Source organism: Protopterus annectens, chromosome 15.part0 (genome assembly GCF_019279795.1).
Source record: "Protopterus annectens isolate FY-2018-M chromosome 15.part0, PAN1.0, whole genome shotgun sequence".
NCBI classification, from domain to species: Eukaryota; Metazoa; Chordata; order Ceratodontiformes; family Protopteridae; genus Protopterus; species Protopterus annectens.
The window spans coordinates 808,482,165-808,503,132 of NC_056749.1; positions in this window are offsets into that span (position 1 = coordinate 808,482,165).

Below are 20,968 nucleotides of genomic sequence, written 5' to 3' on the forward strand. Positions count from 1 at the left end.
ATAAGGAACCTATTCTTATTGATAGAGTGAATTATGCAAGCATTATCCAATTATAGTGTTCTGTATTTAGTTAATATAGTCTCAAAAGTTTTATCTGTTTAGAGAGGGAGACCATAACCCCCTTATTATTGGTCTGAGACAGCAAAACAATACTGTAAACAAGGCATACCATAAGTCATAGTTGTCCTGCTTGGGCCAGACCTAAATTCTACATTCACATTTTAAAAATCATGTCGTCAGTCAGTCGCACTTCTCTCATTAGCACTGCTATCTGGTGAGCTGTTCCATCCAACGTGTACATTTACATTTTATGATGCCCTCACTGTTACTACCATTATAGTAACATGAGTACCTTTACTCTTACCATTACATTTTATGATGCCCTCACTGTTACTACCATTATAGTAACATGAGTACCTTTACTCTTACCATTACATTTTATGATGCCCTCACTGTTACTACCATTATAGCAACATGAGTACCTTTACTCTTACCATTACATTTTATGATGCCCTCACTGTTACTACCATTATAGTAACATAAGTACCTTTACTCTTACCATTACATTGAACCATGTTGTTGGTAGCAATTGAAACAGTCACTGGCAAAGCTGAATAATCCAATCCCAAATCGTTATTCATATCGTTTGCACCATTATTGGAAGTATCGTTCTCATAATAAAGCCATTGATAACACAACTGTTTCTTTTATCCTGTTGGCCATTAGACTATATTTGAAAACAGTACTGCCAGCTAGCAAGCCTTACATCCAACTGTTGTAAAAGTAGTTGAGCCAATCGTGTCTTTTCTCCAGGAAGCCTTGTGATGCTTTAGATTTGCTGCCTGCTCATTGGTAAACCCACTGCTTCAGGAAAAAGTTCTCCAGAGGTTTGGGAATCGATCATATGTTCATATGTTCATAGGTAGGTACTAGGCTATTGACCCAAGGGCCTAAGCAAGCCTAGCCAACAAGGTTCCCTGGCTTATGCCACCCAAGAAAGTTATTTTCCTGCGCCCCTGTTGAGCAGAGCCACAGAAGTGATCCCTGGGGTCCCTTGAAGAGTGCTAATGAGGAACTTTGCTTGACATAGATGGGTAGCTTGTTTCAGAGTATAAGATGTCTCTGGGACTGGAATCTATCCCTCCAGCATGTCCTGTTTATTGTGGTGACAAGGTTTAGGTCCCTAGAGCATGTAGCTTGGAGGGATTGGGGTTTCTTTAGGTGTAGCCTGTCCAACAGCTCTGGGTTTGACATAGCTTTATATGTAAGGCAGAGATCGCCTCGGAGTAGGCGATATGCTATGGAGTAAAGCTGAAGTTTTTAGAGATGGTCAGTGTAGGGCATCTGTTTTAGGCCAGTAATCCTCTTTGTGAGGTACTTCTATGGCCCTTCCAGCTGCTGCAGATGTCCGATGGGGTACGTTCCAAAAGGGGCATTGTACTCTATAACGGGTCTAACCCTTTTGTGATGAGGTATGCCACGTAGAAGGATTTCCTGACTACTGTGGCAATGTGATTATCAAAGGAGAGACTACTGTTCACCTGGGTCCCCAGGTCTCTTATCACACATTCAACATTAAGTAGACTGCCGCCTATGTGGTAGTTCATGGGTACAGAGTTTTTACCAAAGGAGATGACAATGCACTTTTTGGCATTGAGCTTGAGGCCATGGCTCTGACACCAGGCATCTGTCTCAGTGAGGCCCTTCTGTAGGGTGTCCACATCATTTGGGGACTTAACTATGGCTCCTAATTTGCAGTCATCTGCGAACTTCGTTAGCCAAAGGCCTTCTGTGTTATCTTGTACTTCAGAGAGGTAGATACCAAACAAGAGAGTTCCCAGGACTGAACCCTGTGGTACTACACTTGTCATTGGTTTGAAGTCAGATTTGGAGTCTGCAACTTTTACAGTGTGCATTCTGTCAGTGAGCCAATTGGCAACCCATCTTGTGACGTAGGGATGTATACCTAGTTTACTGAGTTTAGCTATAATTCCAGAATGGGAGATGGTGTCAAAAGCTTTGGCGAGGTCAAAATAAGCTGTGTGAACCACCTTACCCTCGCCTACAGCTTTGGGGACTGCCTCAAAGAAGTTGATCAGGTTCATGAGGCATGATCGCATTTCACAAACCCAAACTAGGTGGGGTCCAGAGTTTGGAGGTTACCAATGTCTTTGTTTATGAGTTCCATGATGATACATTCCATGGCCTTACAGACCAGGCTCGTCAGGCTAATAGGGCGATAGTTCCCAGGATCAGTGGTGGCTCCTCCTTTGTGGAGTGAGAGCATTGCTGGAACAAAGCAACCAATAAACAAAATTACCAGCGATGTTTCTAGTATGAAGTAAAACTAATAAACTAAAAACACATTAGTGCAGCTGGACCACAAAGCAAGTTCATCCAAAAAATAATAAACCAAAGTTGTTTAATCACAAAGCACTCATTTAATATATTTTACTAAATGCTTTTGTCTATAACAGCTTCTAGCATTGGACTTCATCAGAGCTAACAAAAAAATAGTAAACTACCACAAAATACCCACTCCCAATTAGCAATGGACAATGGGCCACCAATAAAATCCATTTTAAGTTTTCTAAAGCTACAACCTTTGTAATCATTTAAAACTATGAATGAATATTACTACAGTATGAATGAATGAATATTATTACAAATCAGTAAAATCTTGGTGCATACTCTTAACCTAGTGTTATGAGCATATAATTAATAAAGTAAATGCAATACATATTCTACATATTATAATACTATGTGCATAGTTCATGTAAGAATATAAAAGTTAACGTGAATTAATTAAAATAAAATAGAATGAAATCAAATAGGATTGTATTGTCTCCTGACATTACTAACACACCTTGCCCTCATATATTAAAATGCTTTGAACATTTGTAAATATTTATAAATAAGAATATGAATAATTTATTGTTAGTTCTGATGAGGTACAATGCTAGATGCTAGTATACATGATAGCACTTAACTAACAGACATTAAAAGCGTGTTGTGTGATTAAACACTTGATTTATTTTTTTGGGGCTGAAAGTGTTTTGTGGGCTAACTGCACTCGTGTGGTTATAGTTTATGTAGTCCATCAGTGGAAAAAAGAGCAAACGCCGTGTTCCATTTAATTAATTATCTCTGCAAATTGTTTTACTTGTAATATGTAATGAGAGTACGTAGTTAAAGCAGTCAAACTATTATGACAGAATGAGTATTAACGTATGTTAAGATAATAAAAGTATTAATAAGCTAATATAAAATATAGAGATTAAGTAGGTGTAAGGTGAGTTAAAAATGAAGAACTGGACCAGTGGTGTGAGATGGCTCAGAAATGAAATCCCTGTCATACACTGGTATGGTAGGTATTGCTAAGTTAAAGGGTTAGGAAGGTGGGGTGATTAAATGATAGTTATAACATTTCAAGAAAAAAAATGTCATGTTCTTACCATTTGATTTAACATGAGGGAGACTAGAAGAGGAACTACAGAGTTTATTGATATGAGCTCAAAGAAAAAGACCAGCATGTGCAGAAAAGTGAATATCGTAGGAGACACCACAAGCTCTTCCTTTATGATTAAACTTTAGTGCTGATAACTTAACAGAAAATGCGACTGCTGGCTTGCATTAGGTACAATTGAGTAATGAAGTACCAGAAATAGCACTAGGAGAAGATAGCCTTAGAAAGCAACATGTAACAGCATGGTCTAGAATGTTTGCCAGTCAATATTGTGTGATATTCAATGTGGGCAGTGAGGTGAGAGCACTGGTGAAGCTGCATTAAAATGCAATGAAATAAAGGGATGGTATAAGTACAAATAACGGAATCCAGTTATGGGGGGATGTTTGATGAGGGCAAAGACAATCATTACTCCAACTTGCGGGTACAGTAGCAAAAAGGATTTAGCAATGAAGATCGGCTGTGAATATGGATCAATGTCCATCTTGCTTCAGAGATGTGCAGACTGCAGTGATATGGCTTCACATTTGTTGCTTTAAGCTTTGTTTTCTGTCACCAGGGGAGAGCTATTGCATACAACAAAACACTTAACAAAACTCATTGATAATGTATGCACATGGTGTACCCACTAAATTACTTCACTCTGTATATCCACATTGGTCTCTCTGCAGTATTTGTAATAGCATCAGCTGTCGGAATATCACTTATTGCCACATCACTTGCCAGAATTCTGTCCCTCATCTGCAGCTGATTACGGACTGTTATGTGCTACTTAAGTTCAGCATGTGATTTATGTGACTGCCAAGGGTGTTTCAATAGTCAGCACATTTTCTCATTAAGATTCCATCCTTTACCACAGATACATGTTGGCATATATCCCTCAACCTCCCACAGAGCATTTAGCAGATATCCTGAGATTACAAAGTACAGCAACATGGCATTGAATGCTTGCAATCATCATTCTTTGATATATAATGGGAAAGGCACTGCTAATATCACATTAGGATGTGATGGAATATACTAGAAATGAGGAAGTGAAAATAGAAAACATCCTGAGAAAGAACCACACAACAGCATTTATTAAATGTTTGGGAAGTATTATTCTGTGATTATCAATTGCGGAGGCAAATAAAACAGTGAGAAGAAGTTATATTAGATGGACTACAGTAGTATTTTAGTAACAAAGTCAGTCATTGAAAAACAATATGCATCAGTATGGTCTTCAGCACTTGACAAATGAAATTCTATGATTGTCATTAATGAGAAGAAACAGACAAATATGAGCAAAAGGATTTTTTTTTTTTTGTGTTGGCAGATATCACTTGCTAAGTGCATTACTGTGGAAACAACATGACCTGACATGAATGTGATTTTTTGGAAAGTGATTTACAATACCCAAATGCAGGCCAGAAAAATATAACATGTAGAGGCTGTATTAACTGAACTCACCAATGCATTTGTAAAAAAAAAAAATGGTCAAGGAGAATCAGCCAACAGCAACATAGTCTTTTAAGGAGCACGAATGTAGCAGCTGTAGATATGAAAATCAGATGCTTTATAGCTTATTTGGACAGCAGCATATGAATGTGTAATCTATGATAATTCCTGTTATTGATGTTTACACACACACACACACACACACACACACACACACACACACACACACACACACACACACACACACACATGCAGATACACACACACACACACACACACACACACACACACACACACACACACACACACACACACACACACACACACACACACACACACACACACACACACACACACACACACACACACACAGAAGTCACACACACACACAAACATACATGTAGATGCATACACACACACACACACACACACACACACACACACACACACACACACACACACACACACACACACACACACACACACACACACACACACACACACACACACACACACACACACACACACACACACACACACACACACACACACACACACACACACACACACACACACAAACACAAACATACATGCATACACATACACACACATGCAGATATATATACACACACACACACACACACACACACACACGTGTACACTACTCTTCCAACACTCATGATTAGAATTCATAAATATGGAAAATCAAACAAACTTCTGAACCACACAAAAAGAAACAAACGGCCTGGAAGCTCCCAAAAGGAATCCTAGAAACGAAACAAAATACAATGCAGCAAGTCTGTCAGCCAGATAATAATCCAAATAGTTGAAGTCAAATAAAAGTCTCTGTAAAAAGCCACCAATTTATTTAAGCCTTAAAAATATAGCTTTTCGTCAGTCCCAAGACCAACTTCTTCAGAAATAGTTAAATGTATCTACAACAAGTTACAAAATGGCCACCTTGACCTTTAAACTCTTACATCCATGACATCACTTCCCTTTATTCACCTTTAAAGGGATACAACATCACTACATATAATGAACATTATCCTGTCTCTTTCCTTACTTTAATAATATCACACTAAGCTATAAATAAACATTACAATAAACCATGATTACATTAATAAAAAACATTTTCTAAAAAAGGGGAAAAACTCACTACTAAAAAAAATTGATGAAAAATCAATCATACTTTAACCTACAATTGACTACAATTTCTAAAATGAATATAGTGACATAAAATGCATGGATATACACAAAATTTCACATAAGCGACATTTTAGACTATAATAAGGGGTGTCAGGCAGTCAATGAGACTACCTCTCTAGGCTCTTTAACTTTAATATACATGCTATTGACAGCATGCCATTAAGACCTGGGGGTACAAATGCTCTGAGTCTCAGCTGCCAAAGCAATTCCTTCCTTTCTAACAAAAGTGAATCCATCCCCCTTCCATGCTTGAGAATAATATGGTCAATTGCCATGAAATTAAAACCATGCTCAGGGTGCTCATGAATATGTTTAGCCAGGGCATTGTCTTCCTTATTCTTCTTTATAGCATAAGAATGTTCGTATATACGTTGGCATAATTTCCTGTCCGTTTTCCCCACATAAAAAAACGGACAGGAATTACATACTGCTACATATATAACATGGGAACTTTTACAATTGTATCTTCCTTTTACTGTGTAAATGCTATTACATATAGGGAGTTTGAGCCCCGTTTTGACAAATATGCAATATCTACATGAATTACATGTGAACATTCCAGATCTTGTGTTTGATACTTCCGAATAACCTTCTAAGATATTCTTTAAGCCTGGGCCTTTTCTATAGGTAAATTTTACCTGTTGACCTAACTGCTGTAACCCATCAAACTCACTGTCTGCAACAGCCCAAAATCTTTTAATGATGGAACTTATTCCTGGAGCATCCAAACTATAGGCCATTACAAACCTCATGGACTGATTGATAAACTGAGAATTATTTTCTGACTCATTATGTACATTCAATACCCCCTGATGTGACTCCAAGAGCGGTTGGTAAACACCAGATCTTCTCTTATGTTTTACCTCCATTATCAGCTCTACCAACATGGGGGTTAGGTAGCCTCTACTGGAAAACAATTCTTTAATTCTTTCCATTTCCAACAAAAAATCAGCATACAAGGTGACCATCCTAGCCGCTCGGACTAATTGTTCTTTCACGATCGCACGTTTTTGATGGTAAGGATGATTGCTGTCAAAATGTAGGTAGCTATTGGACCACGTAGGTTTACGATAAATCTTGGCCACCATATATCCATTTTCAGATGATTTAATTAACTCGACATCCAAGTAAGTGACCTTATTTTCCTGGTAGTCCCAGGTAAATTTCAAAAAATCAGTTGAAATATTCAAATCATTCACTAAGCTATCAGCTACCTCTCTATTTCCTTCCATGACTATAAAAATATCATCCAAAAACCTTGTATACAGATGTACCCTCTCTGATTCTGATATAACTGGATGCTTGAACACAAAGTTGCTTTCCCATGATGCCAAAACCAAATTGGTTACACTCCCCCCACATGGTGACCCCATCAGGACACCTTTTGTCTGATGATAATATTTCTGATTGAAAGTCACAAAATTACAGGTAAGGATTATGTCCAAAAGCTCTCTCACCATTGAGATCTCCTCTTTGGGGGCACCCCTTGCTAATAACCTTTCCTCTACCCAATCTACCACAATATCTTGGGGTATTGAAGAATACAAATCGACCACATCTATGGTGAGGAAAACATCACCTGGTTTAAGGGTTAAAGAATTCACCTTTGTCAAAAAGGACCAGGAATCCCTCGATATATGCTGTTCAAGTTTAACATATTTTTTTAATAAAGTATCGACTACTTTGGCTGCTGCATAAGTTATGCTCCCCTTTGCACTTACCAGCTGTCTCATTGGAGGGTGATGGACATCCTTGTGAATCTTGGGGTTACCAAAAACCCTAGGGGATGCCATTGCTATATAATTAAAAATACTCTTGTCTATGGACCCATTGATGAACATATCTTCAAAATACATACGGATCCTTGCCAAATGCCCATTCAATTCATTCAAGGAAATGGTCGCATAACTTTCCGAAGACAAAATTGTCTCCATTCTCTCATTGTAATCTGCCAACTCCATCACTACTAACCCACCCCCTTTGTCTGGCTGCATCACCCGAACTGAAGAGCCTCTTAGGAGATTCAATGACTCCCACTCTTCCTTCGTGATATTATAATTGGTGGTTGCCCTCATCTCAATAGAGCGACAGATTTCCAATTCGCACATTCTCTCAAAGAGTAACAAAGATGGATTTATAGGGGGGTTAAATGTGCTGGGTATTTGAAAAGGGGTTGCAGTGACTCCTATATTCCCAAACATCAAATTTAAATTACATTTCCTAATGAACAATTTTAAATCCAATAATGACTCTGCCAGGTCTGCCCTTTTACTGGGAACAAAGGACATGCCTTTGGCTAACAGATCCACTAACTCCATCGAAAAATGAAAAGAAGAAAAATTGTATATTTTAAAATCCTTCTTAGAATTCAATAGGATTTTTGGCTGTTCATATTCAGCCAAGGAAATGTCTAGTTCTTCTTCATGCGGGTTTTGTTTTTCAGTTGTTTCTTCTCTGGTGATGCCCCTTGGGTCGAGGCAGCCCCTTGAAAAATTGCATCCTCTTCCTCAGTATTAATCATGATGGGCTGGTCTTCCGAATTAATTATTTCTATCCAAGATTCGGTCATAGCCGCTTGGGATGTCATCTTCGGTTTCTTATTAATATTCGGCCCCCCTTCCCGATCACATATCAAAGGTCGGGTCACAGCTGTATACGTGTCTGGGATCAACGAATTTCCTTGAGATTTAGGTGGTCTGGGGTACGCTACCCCTTCTTTATATGCCTTCATATCTCTATGCAATTTCTGTGTTTTCAACATGTTGATCTTGGTCATATGCTGATCTATACTTTTAAATGTCCGCTCATAATCAAACTTAAAATTGGGAAATTCTAAATCCTTCGTGATTGATGTATTTAATAAATTCAAGTCCTTTATTAAAATGTCTATGACAGCTTTATAATGGGAGCAAATCAAATTCAGTAATTCGAACCCATGTTTATCAAACAGTTCAATAAAGTCTTTATGGAACTGTGATCCCTCTACCAGTCCTGTCGGGTACTGCCAGGACCTCAGCCCCTTTGGTACCACCTTAGCATGTTCACACTCTTTAAAATATGCAACCTCAAGTTGAACCTTCCTTAATCTAAATAATTTCTGGTCGAACACTGATAATCTCTCCCCCAAAGGCACCGAAGGTGTAATAATTTCAACTTACCCCAAGTCACAGTTTGAAAATGAAAAAGGACGATCCAACCACTGAGAAAACGTGTAACTCAACTGCACATCACCATCACATAATGCATCTGCATTCACATTCACTTTCCCATCTGACAAATTCATAATAGATGACGAAAAAGCCCTGCCGACTTGGCCTGGTGGAATACTGTCAGAGGCTAGGCCCGAGCCAAAAAGTGGTTGGGAATTAATAAGTTCATGTAATCCAGGCTTGTGGTGGGTATCAGTTAATGATTGCGATGCTCCCAGCACAAAATCCACGCATTGCGAAAGATTCTCTACTTTATCAGTCAAAAGACTTATAAGTGCCGTCAAATTTCCAGCCTCCGCCGTATTTTGGATACCCAAAGAAGTGCCAGCCAATGTTTCCATCTCAAACTCAAGGAAAATGGAAAATCAAACAAACTTCTGAACCACACAAAAAGAAACAAACGGCCTGGAAGCTCCCAAAAGGAATCCTAGAAACAAACCAAAATACAATGCAGCAAGTCTGTCAACCAGATAATAATCCAAATATTCGAAGTCAAATAAAAGTCTCTGTAAAAAGCCACCAATTTATTTATGCCTTAAAAATATAGCTTTTCGTCAGTCCCAAGACCAACTTCTTCAGAAATAGTTAAATGTATCTACACCAAGTTACAAAATGGCCACCTTGACCTTTAAACTCTTTCATCCATGACATCACTTCCCTTTATTCACCTTTAAAGGGATACAACATCACTACATATAATGAACATTATCCTGTCTCTTTCCTTACTTTACTTACTGGGGTTGGGAGGGTGGCCTAATGGGTAAGGTGTTTGCCTTACAAACACAAGGTGCAGGGTTTGAGTCTCGAAAGGGATAATTGGCTAGGCTTACAATGGCCCGCAAGGGCAGTTAGCTTAGTACTAATCTATGAATCTATAATAATATCACACTAAGCTATAAATAAACATTACAATAAACCATGATTACATTAATAAAAAACATTTTCTAAAAAAGGGGAAAAAATCACTACTAAAAAAACATTGATGAAAAATCAATCATACTTTAACCTACAATTGACTACAATTTCTAAAATGAATATAGTGACATAAAATGCATGGATATACACAAAATTTCACATAAGCGACATTTTAGACTATAATAAGGGGTGTCGGGCAGTCAATGAGACTACCTCTCCAGGCTCTTTAACTTTAATATACAGGCTATTGACAGCATGCCATTTAGACCTGGGGGTACAAATGCTCTGAGTCTCAGCTGCCAAAGCAATTCCTTCCTTTCTAACAAAAGTGAATCCATCCCCATTCCATGCTTGAGATTAATATGGTCAATTGCCATGAAATTAAAACCGTGCTCAGGGTGCTCATGAATATGTTTAGCCAGGGCATTGTCTTTCTTATTCTTCTTTATAGCATAAGAATGTCCGTATATACGTTGGCATAATTTCCTGTCCGTTTTCCCCACATAAAAACTCAGACAAGAATTACATACTGCTACATATATAACACGGGAACTTTTACAATTGTATCTTCCTTTAACTGTGTAAATGCTATTACGTATAGGGAGTTTGAGCCCCGTTTTGACAAATCTGCAATATCTACAAGAATTACATGTGAACATTCCAGATCTTGTGTTTGATACTTCCGAATAACCTTCTAAGATATTCTTTAAGCCTGGGCCTTTTCTATAGGTAAATCTTACCTGTTGACCTAACTGCTGTAACCCATCAAACTCACTGTCTGCAACAGCCCAAAATCTTTTAATGATGGAACTTATTCCTGGAGCATCCAAACTATAGGTCATTACAAACCTCATGGACTGATTGATAAACTGAGAATTATTTTCTGACTCATTATGTACATTCAATACCCCCTGATGTGACTCCAAGAGCGGTTGGTAAAACCCAGATCTTCTCTTATGTTTCACCTCCACTATCAGCTCTACCAACATGAGGGTCGGGTAGCCTTTATTGGAAAACAATTCTTTAATTCTTTCCATTTCCAACAAAAAATCAGCATACAAGGTGACCATCCTAGCCGCTCAGACTAATTGTCCTTTCACGATCGCACGTTTTTGATGGTAAGGATGATTGCTGTCAAAATGTAGGTAGCTATTGGACCAAGTAGGTTTACGATAAATCTTGGCCACCATATATCCATTTTCAGATGATTTAATTAACTTGACATCCAAGTAAGTGACGTTATTTTCCTGGTAGTCCCATGTCGCTTATGTGAAATTTTGTGTATATCCATGCATTTTATGTCACTATATTCATTTTAGAAATTGTAGTCAATTGTAGGTTAAAGTATGATTGATTTTTCATCAATGTTTTTTAGTAGTGATTTTTTCCCCTTTTTAGAAAATGTTTTTTATTAATGTAATCATGGTTTATTGTAATGTTTATTTATAGCTTAGTGTGATATTATTAAAGTAAGGAAAGAGAGAGGATAATGTTCATTATATGTAGTGATGTTGTATCCCTTTAAAGGTGAATAAAGGGAAGTGATGTCATGGATGTAAGAGTTTAAAGGTCAAGGTGGCCATTTTGTAACTTGGTGTAGATACATTTAACTATTTCTGAAGAAGTTGGTCTTGGGACTGACGAAAAGCTATATTTTTAAGGCTTAAATAAATTGGTGGCTTTTTACAGAGACTTTTATTTGACTTCGACTATTTGGATTATTATCTGGCTAACAGACTTGCTGCATTGTATTTTGTTTCGTTTCTAGGATTCCTTTTGGGAGCTTCCAGGCTATTTGTTTCTTTTTGTGTGGTTCAGAAGTTTGTTTGATTTTCCATTTTCCTTGAGTTTGAGATGGAAACATTGGCTGGTGCTTCTTTGGGTATCCAAAATACGGCGGAGGCTGGAAATCTGACGTCACTTATAAGTCTTTTGACTGATAAAGTAGAGAATCTTTTGCAACACGTGGATTTTGTGCTGGGAGCATCGCGATCATTAACTGATACCCACCACAAGCCTGGATTACATGAACCTATTAATTCCCAACCACTTTTTGGCTCGGGCTTAGCCTCTGACAGTATTCCACCAGGCCAAGTCGGCAGGTCTTTTTCATCATCTATTATGAATTTGTCAGATGGAAAAGTGAATGTGAATGCAGATGCATTATGTGATGGTGATGCGCAGTCGAGTTACATGTTTTTTCAGTGGTTGGATCGTCCTTTTTCATTTTTAAACTGTGACTTGGGGTCAGTTGAAATTATTACACCTTCGGTGCCTTTGGGGGAGAGATTATCAATGTTCGACCAGAAATTATTTAAATTAAGGAAGCTTCAACTTGAGGTTGCATATTTTAAAGAGTGTGAACATGCTAAGGTGGTACCAAAGGGGCTGAGGTCCTGGCAGTACCCGACAGGACTGGTAGAGGGATCACAGTTCCATAAAGACTTGATTGAACTGTTTGATAAACATGGGTTTGAATTACTGAATTTGATTTTCTCCCATTATAAAGCCATCATAGACATTTTAATAAAGGACTTGAATTTATTAAATACATCAATCATGAAGGATTTACAATTTCCCAATTTTAAGTTTGATTATGAGCGGACATTTAAAAGTATAGATCAGCATATGACCAAGATCAACATGTTGAAAACACAGAAATTGCATAGAGATATGAAGGCATATAAAGAAGGGGTAGCGTACCCCAGACCACCTAAATCTCAAGGAAATTCATTGATCCCAGGCACGTATACAGCTGTGACCCGACCTTCGATATGTGATCGGGAAGGGGGGCCGAATATTAATAAGAAACCGAAGATGACATCCCAAGCAGTTATGACCGAATCTTGGATAGAAAGAATTAATTCGGAAGACGAGCCCATCATGATTAATACTGAGGAAGAGGATGCAATTTTTCAAGGGGCTGCCTCGACCCAAGGGGCATCACCAGAGAAGAAACAACTGAAAAACAAAACCCGCATGAAGAAGAACTAGACATTTCCTTGGCTGAATATGAACAGCCAAAAATCCTATTGAATTCTAAGAAGGATTTTAAAATATACAATTTTTCTTCTTTTCATTTTTCGATGGAGTTAGTGGATCTGTTAGCCAAAGGCATGTCCTTTGTTCCCAGTAAAAGGGCAGACCTGGTAGAGTCATTATTGGATTTAAAATTGTTCATTAGGAAATGTAATTTAAATTTGATGTTGGGGAATATAGGAGTCACTGCAACCCCTTTTCAAATACCCAGCACATTTAACCCCCCTATACATCCATCTTTGTTACTCTTTGAGAGAATGTGCGAATTGGAAATCTGTCACTCTATTGAGATGAGGGCAACCACCAATTATAATATCACGAAGGAAGAGTGGGAGTCATTGAATCTCCTAAGAGGCTCTTCAGTTCGGGTGATGCAGCCAGACAAAGGGGGTGGGTTAGTAGTGATGGAGTTGGCAGATTACAATGAGAGAATGGAGACAATTTTGTCTTTGGAAAGTTATGCAACCATTTCCTTGAATGAATTGAATGGGCATTTGGCAAGGATCCGTATGTATTTTGAAGATATTTTCATGAATGGGTCCATAGACAAGAGTATTTTTAATTATATAGCAATGGCATCCCCTAGGATACCTGTGGTTTTTGGTAACCCCAAGATTCACAAGGATGTCCATCACCCTCCAATGAGACTGCTGGTAAGTGCAAAGGGGAGCATAACTTATGCAGCAGCCAAAGTAGTCGATACTTTTTTAAAAAAAATATGTTAAACTTGAACAGCATATATCGAGGGATTCCTGGTCCTTTTTGACAAAGGTGAATTCTTTAACCCTTAAACCAGGTGATGTTTTCCTCACCATAGATGTGGTCGATTTGTATTCTTCAATACCCCAATATATTGTGGTAGATTGGGTAGAGGAAAGGTTATTAGCAAGGGGTGCCCCCAAAGAGGAGATCTCAATGGTGAGAGAGCTTTTGGACATAATCCTTACCTGTAATTTTGTGACTTTCAATCAGAAATATTATCATCAGACAAAAGGTGTCCCGATGGGGTCACCATGTGGGGGGAGTGTAGCCAATTTGGTTTTGGCATCATGGGAAAGCAACTTTGTGTTCAAGCATCCAGTTATATCAGAGAGGGTACATCTGTATACAAGGTTTTTGGGTGATATTTTTATAGTCATGGAAGGAAATAGAGAGGTATCTGATAGCTTAGTGAATGATTTGAATATTTCAACTGATTTTTTTGAAATTTACCTGGGACTACCAGGAAAATAAGGTCACTTACTTGGATGTCGAGTTAATTAAATCATCTGAAAATGGATATATGGTGGCCAAGATTTATCGTAAACCTACGTGGTCCAATAGCTACCTACATTTTGACAGCAATCATCCTTACCATCAAAAACGTGCGATCGTGAAAGGACAATTAGTCCGAGCGGCTAGGATGGTCACCTTATATGCTGATTTTTTTTTGGAAATGGAAAGAATTAAAGAATTGTTTTCCAATAGAGGCTACCCGACCCCCATGTTGGTAGAGCTGATAGTTGAGGTGAAACATAAGAGAAGATCTGGGTTTTACCAACCGCTCTTGGAGTCACATCAGGGGGTATTGAATGTACATAATGAGTCAGAAAATAATTCTCAGTTTATCAATCAGTCCATGAGGTTTGTAATGACCTATAGTTTGGATGCTCCAGGAATAAGTTCCATCATTAAAAGATTTTGGGCTGTTGCAGACAGTGAGTTTGATGCGTTACAGCAGTTAGGTCAACAGGTAAAATTTACCTATAGAAAAGGCCCAGGCTTAAAGAATATCTTAGAAGGTTATTCGGAAGTATCAAACACAAGATCAGGAATGTTCACATGTAATTCATGTAGATATTGCAGATTTGTCAAAACGGGGGTCAAACTCCCTATACGTAATCGCATTTATACAGTATAAGGAAGATACAATTGTAAAAGTTCCCATGTTATATATGTAGCAGTATGTAATTCCTGTCCGAGTTCTTATGTGGGGAAAACGGACAGGAAATTATGCCAACGTATTTACGAACATTCTTATGCTATAAAGAAGAATAAGGAAGACAATGCCCTGGCTAAACATATTCATGAGGACCCTGAGCATGGTTTTAATTTCATGGCAATTGACCATATTAACCTCAAGCATGGAAGGGGGATGGATTCATTTTTGTTAGAAAGGAAGGAATTGCTTTGGCAGCTGAGACTCAGAGCATTTGTACTCCCAGGTCTAAATGGCATGCTGTCAATAGCATGTATATTAAAGTTAAAGAGCCTGGAGAGGTAGTCTCATTGACTGCCTGACACCCCTTATTATAGTCTAAAATGTCGCTTATGTGAAATTTTGTGTATATCCATGCATTTTATGTCACTATATTCATTTTAGAAATTGTAGTCAATTGTAGGTTAAAGTATGATTGATTTTTCATCAATGTTTTTTTAGTAGTGATTTTTTCCCCTTTGTTAGAAAATGTTTTTTATTAATGTAATCATGGTTTATTGTAATGTTTATTTATAGCTTAGTGTGATATTATTAAAGTAATGAAAGAGACAGGATAATGTTCATTATATGTAGTGATGTTGTATCCCTTTAAAGGTGAATAAAGGGAAGTGATGTCATGGATGTAAGAGTTTAAAGGTCAAGGTGGCCATTTTGTAACTTGGTGTAGATACATTTAACTATTTCTGAAGAAGTTGGTCTTGGGACTGATGAAAAGCTATATTTTTAAGGCTTAAATAAATTGGTGGCTTTTTACAGAGACTTATTTGACTTCGACTATTTGGAGTATTATCTGGCTGACAGACTTGCTGCATTGTATTTTGGTTCATTTCTAGGATTCATTTTGGGAGTTTCCAGGCTGTTTGTTTCTTTTTGTGTGGTTCAGAATTTATAAATATGTTTGTTACATACAGAATAATAATTTATATGACACTGTTGCAAAACAGTTCATATGCTTTGAATTAAAACCATTTCTCATTTATAGGACAGAATTAATTTTTTTCTCCAATATTCAAACAACTGGAATGTGCAACAGATCAAACAATTTTGTCATGGGTATAAAAATAGTACATTTGCAAATATGGCACTGTTTATATACCAGGTTTGAATACTGTCACAGTGATTCAGAAGGCAACACAGCATTCAGGGAAATGTCTGCAGGCAAATGGCTTTGTTTCTGTGATGCATTATTTTTTAGTTCAGAAACATATTATGTGAAACAATGAAGGATGTCATTATTAACTAATGTGCACATGTCTCAATGGCCATTAACTGCTGTGAGTGCCAATCAGCACTTTCCTGTGGTACTTACCACTTGCAGCCCATGCATTGCATTAGCACAGACAGCTCCCCATTCACTCTCACAAAAAGATGCGCACATTCAAACACAGACACCACATATCCTGTACCCATCTCTGAGTTGTCAGAATGTCCACAATGTCTTCTTCATTATTTCAACCCAAGGAAATCATAGATGATTAAAGTCAGTCAATAATGCCAAAAATTAGAGATTCATTCTTTGTATTGTGCAGAAAATGCACTGCAATGCTAGACATGTTACTCTATCTTTCTAACTGAATCAAAGATACATTTCAACATTTAACTTGCTGTCATTTAGTCTTCCCTCAGATTTTTTTCAAAAGCCCCCATCACCACCCCTATCCCTCTCAATTGTATTACAAAAAAAAAAAACTTGCTAGACAAACTTATTAGTTAAGGTATTGGATTATTGCTGCTATTTCCTGTGCCAAGGGTGCAGTGTTTGAAGGTCTGTTCTCCTTTGTTTGTAATGCTTTTAACTTTTGTTATATGATATTATCCATAGTGTTTAGTGGTGGTAGGGAGGAAAAAATATTATCTGTGGGAGGTTCATAGGTTCACAGGTTCATAGGCAGGTACTAGGCTATCGGCCCTGGGGCCTATACAAGCCCAACCAAAAAGGTACCCTGGCTTTTGCCACCCAAGAAAATTATTTTCCTGTGCCACTGTCGAGCAGAGCCACAGAGGTGATCCCCGGGGTGAATTTCCTAATTCCCATCCAATCATCAAGATTTTTCTTGAAGAGTGCTAATGAGGAGCTTTGTTTGATATAGATAGGTAGTTTATTCCAGACCAAGACCCAGACAGGAAACTATCCCTCCGGCATGTTCTATTTAATGTGGTGACAAGATTTAGGTCCCTAGAGCATGTAGCTTGGAGGGATTGGGATTTCTTTAAGTGGAGCATGTCCAACAGCTGTGGGTTTGACATAGATTTGTATGTTAGGCAGAGATCACCTCTGAGTAGGCGATATGCGACGGAGTAAAGCTGGAGTTTTTTGAGACGGTCTACATAGGGCATATATTTGAGGCCAGTAATCCTCTTTGTGAGGTATTTCTGCGGCCTTTCCAGTTGTTGTAGATGTCTTGTGAGGTACATACCAAAAGGGGCATTGTACTCTATAATGGGTCTAATGAGTGATAAGTAGAGGGGAACAATGATCTCTTTTTTTTTGGATGAGAAACCTTTTGTGATGAGGTGTGCCACGTAGAAGGATTTCCTGACTACTGTGGCGATGTGATTATCAAAGGAGAGACTACTGTCCACCTGTGTCTCAAGGTCTCTTATCACACTTTCAGTGTTAAGTATACTACCACCTATGTTGTAGTTCATGGGTACAGAGGTTTTACCAAAGCTGATGACAATGCACTTTTTGGCATTGAGCTTGAGGCCATGGCTTTGACACCAGGCATCTGTCTCAGTGAGGCCCTTTTGTAGGATGTCCACATCGTTAGGAGTTTTGATTATGGCTCCTAGTTTGCAGTCATCTGTGAACTTCGTTAGCCAAAGACCTTCTGTGTTAGCCTGTACTTCAGAGAAGTAGATACCAAACAGGAGAGGACCCAAGACTGAACCCTGTGGTACTCCACTTGTCACTGGTCTGAAGTCGGATTTGGAGTCTGCTACTTTCACAGTGTGGGTTCTGTCAGTGAGCCAGTTGGCAACCCATCTTGTGACATAGGGATTTATACCTAGTTTAGTGAGTTTATCTATAATTCCAGAGTGGGGGATGGTGTCAAAAGCCTTGGCAAGATCTAGATAGGCTGTGTAAACCACCTTTCCCTTGTCTACGGCTTTGGTGACTGCTTCAAAGAAGTCTATCAGCTTTAGGAGACATAATCTGCCTTTTACAAACCCGAACTGGGTGGGATCCAGAGTTTGGAGATTACCAATATCTTTGTTTATAAGTTCCATGATGATACGTTCCATGGCCTTGCAGACCAGGCTCATCAGGCTAATGGGGCTGTAGTTCCCGGGGTCCGTGGTGGCTCCCCCCTTGTGGAGTGGGATAACCGTTGCTGTGCGCCATTTAGCAGGCACAAAGCCTGAGGTGAGGCTATGATTGAACATGGTACTTAGGTGGGGTGCCAGTTCATTCTGTAGTTCGTGTAGAACGCAGCCTGGGATGTTGTCTGGTCCCATGGATGTTGTGTTCTTGGCTTTGGAGAGTGTGGTTTTTACCTGTGCAGCCGTGATTACAGGAACTTTGCATTCTTCCGGTATAGAGATGGGCTCTTTAAGGGATGAAAGGGGGGTAAAGTTAGCACTGAACCTATCTGCCAGGATGCTGGCAATATCAGTTGGGTCTGTATATTTAGTGCCATTGTGCTGTAACTCAAAGCAGATCTGAGTGTTGCCATTGAGATTCTTGACATAGCTATAGAATGCTTTGAGGTTGTCTTTAGAATCAGTGGAGATTTTTTTTTCCTAACTAGCTTTGGAGGATTTTATTAGGGATCGCAGCTTCTTACTGAGGCTGACCAGGGAGCTCCTCCACTTGGGGGATTTTACTCTCTTTTGCAAGAGTTTCTTCCTTCTGTTGTACAGTTTGTTTATGGCAGGGGACCACCAGTTTGGCTTCCTTTTTTTGGAGGATAGCATATTGGTTCTGTTTGGGATAGCACGATCCATGCACTCATGTAAGTGCAATTGTGTAGGATTCAGTAGTCATAACTGTATTGTCCATCTGCATGGGTGTCATGAAGTTCAGCACTTCTGTCTTAAGAAGCATGACATTGGCTTTGGAGAATTTTTTTACCATGGTTTCCTTAATGGGGGGGGGGTGGAGGCAGGATGTGGATATCTAGGGTAATTAGCTTATGGTCAGAACGGACCAATGAGGCATTGACTTCAGGTGTGGAACACCATATTGGTAATGACTAGATCCAGGATATTGTTGCCCCTGGTGGGTGTGTGGATAAGTTGATCCAGGGCATTGGAGTTTATGAATTCCAGAAAGCGTTGAGCGAAGGAGTTGGTACATGAGTAGTTTTCCCAGTTAATGGTGGGGTAATTTAAATCGCCCATTATTAGGGTGTTTGGTTGAACCCTAATATTTTCCAGTACATCAAGAAAAGAGGAATGGGAATCCTGGGGCATGGTGGGTGACCTGTAGCAAGCTACAATTTGGATTGCAGTTTTGCCCAGAGTTAGTTGCACATGGATAACCTCAGCTGCATTATGCTGAGCAACTAGTCTGGAGGTGTGGATATCCTTAATGAATATGGACACACCTCCGCCTTTGGTGTTCTGGTCCAGGTTACATGGCCGAAAAGTCTGGTATGAGTTATAGCCTGGTAGTGCAGGAGTGCTCTCTGGACCCTTGAACCAGGTCTCAGTCACTGCACAGATATCAATGTTCTCCATTTTAAGGAGTGCCTCGAGTGAGTGCATTTTGAGATTTAGACTTCTAGCATTGAATAGCATCACCCTCAGTTTTTGCTTGCCTGTTCCTGTTACGGTGGTGAATTTGTCATTTGAACCTTGCCTAAAAAAGGCAGTATAGGGGTGGCAAGAACCTTAGCCAGTATCCAGAATCCCAGGGGTGACAGATGCAGGCCATCTCTGGCAAAGCATCGTGGTCTGTCGACCATGTCATCCCAAGCGGACCGATACTGGATCCCTTTAGAATGGCACCAGAAGCTTAGCCAAATGTTGAAGTCAATCATTTTGTCCTTGTACTGCGGCATCATTCTGGGTGATGGCAGAAAGCTACTCAGGGCTAGGGTCATACCTGTGTGGGCTACAAGATCGGACAGCTCTTCCATGTCTCTTTTCATGTTGTCCAGGGAGGTACGTCTCAGGTCATTCACACCAACATGGACAATGACAGAGTCATATTTGTACTTGTTGTGGAGTGACCTGAGTGCGTGTGTTATGTGGCAGATCTTGGCACCCGACAGACAGCTGACAGTAACCTTCTCCTTGTTTAGCCTGGTGAGTGGGACATCAGTGTGCCTGACTATAGAGTCGTCTATGACTAGTGTGTTGGGTACGTTGTTATTGGCTGTGGTTGAGTGGCACACTGAGTCTGCGGGCTATGTGTCATTTGGGTTGTGTTGGGGGTGTGGCGGTTGCTTGCATTTCTGCTTTGGAGGTCTCTGTTGCTTGAGCAGATTATTATTGAGAGCCTCCGTGAATGTTTTTGAGTTTCTATGTGTTGATTTTGGTGGTGTAGATTTAGTGAGACTATGTGATGAGTGCGGTGTGGTGCAAGTGTTTACCTTCTCTTGACTGTCAAGTTCAGTCTTGATTGGAGAGAGCTTTACCTCCAGTTTGGCTAAATAAGTGCATCTCTCACAGGTTGTAGTGTTGGGTTTTAGGAGGAGAGGGTTGTCTGTGTACATGAGGCAATTTCTACATTGCCCCAAGATGCCCAGATCCCTTTGGGAAAAAACA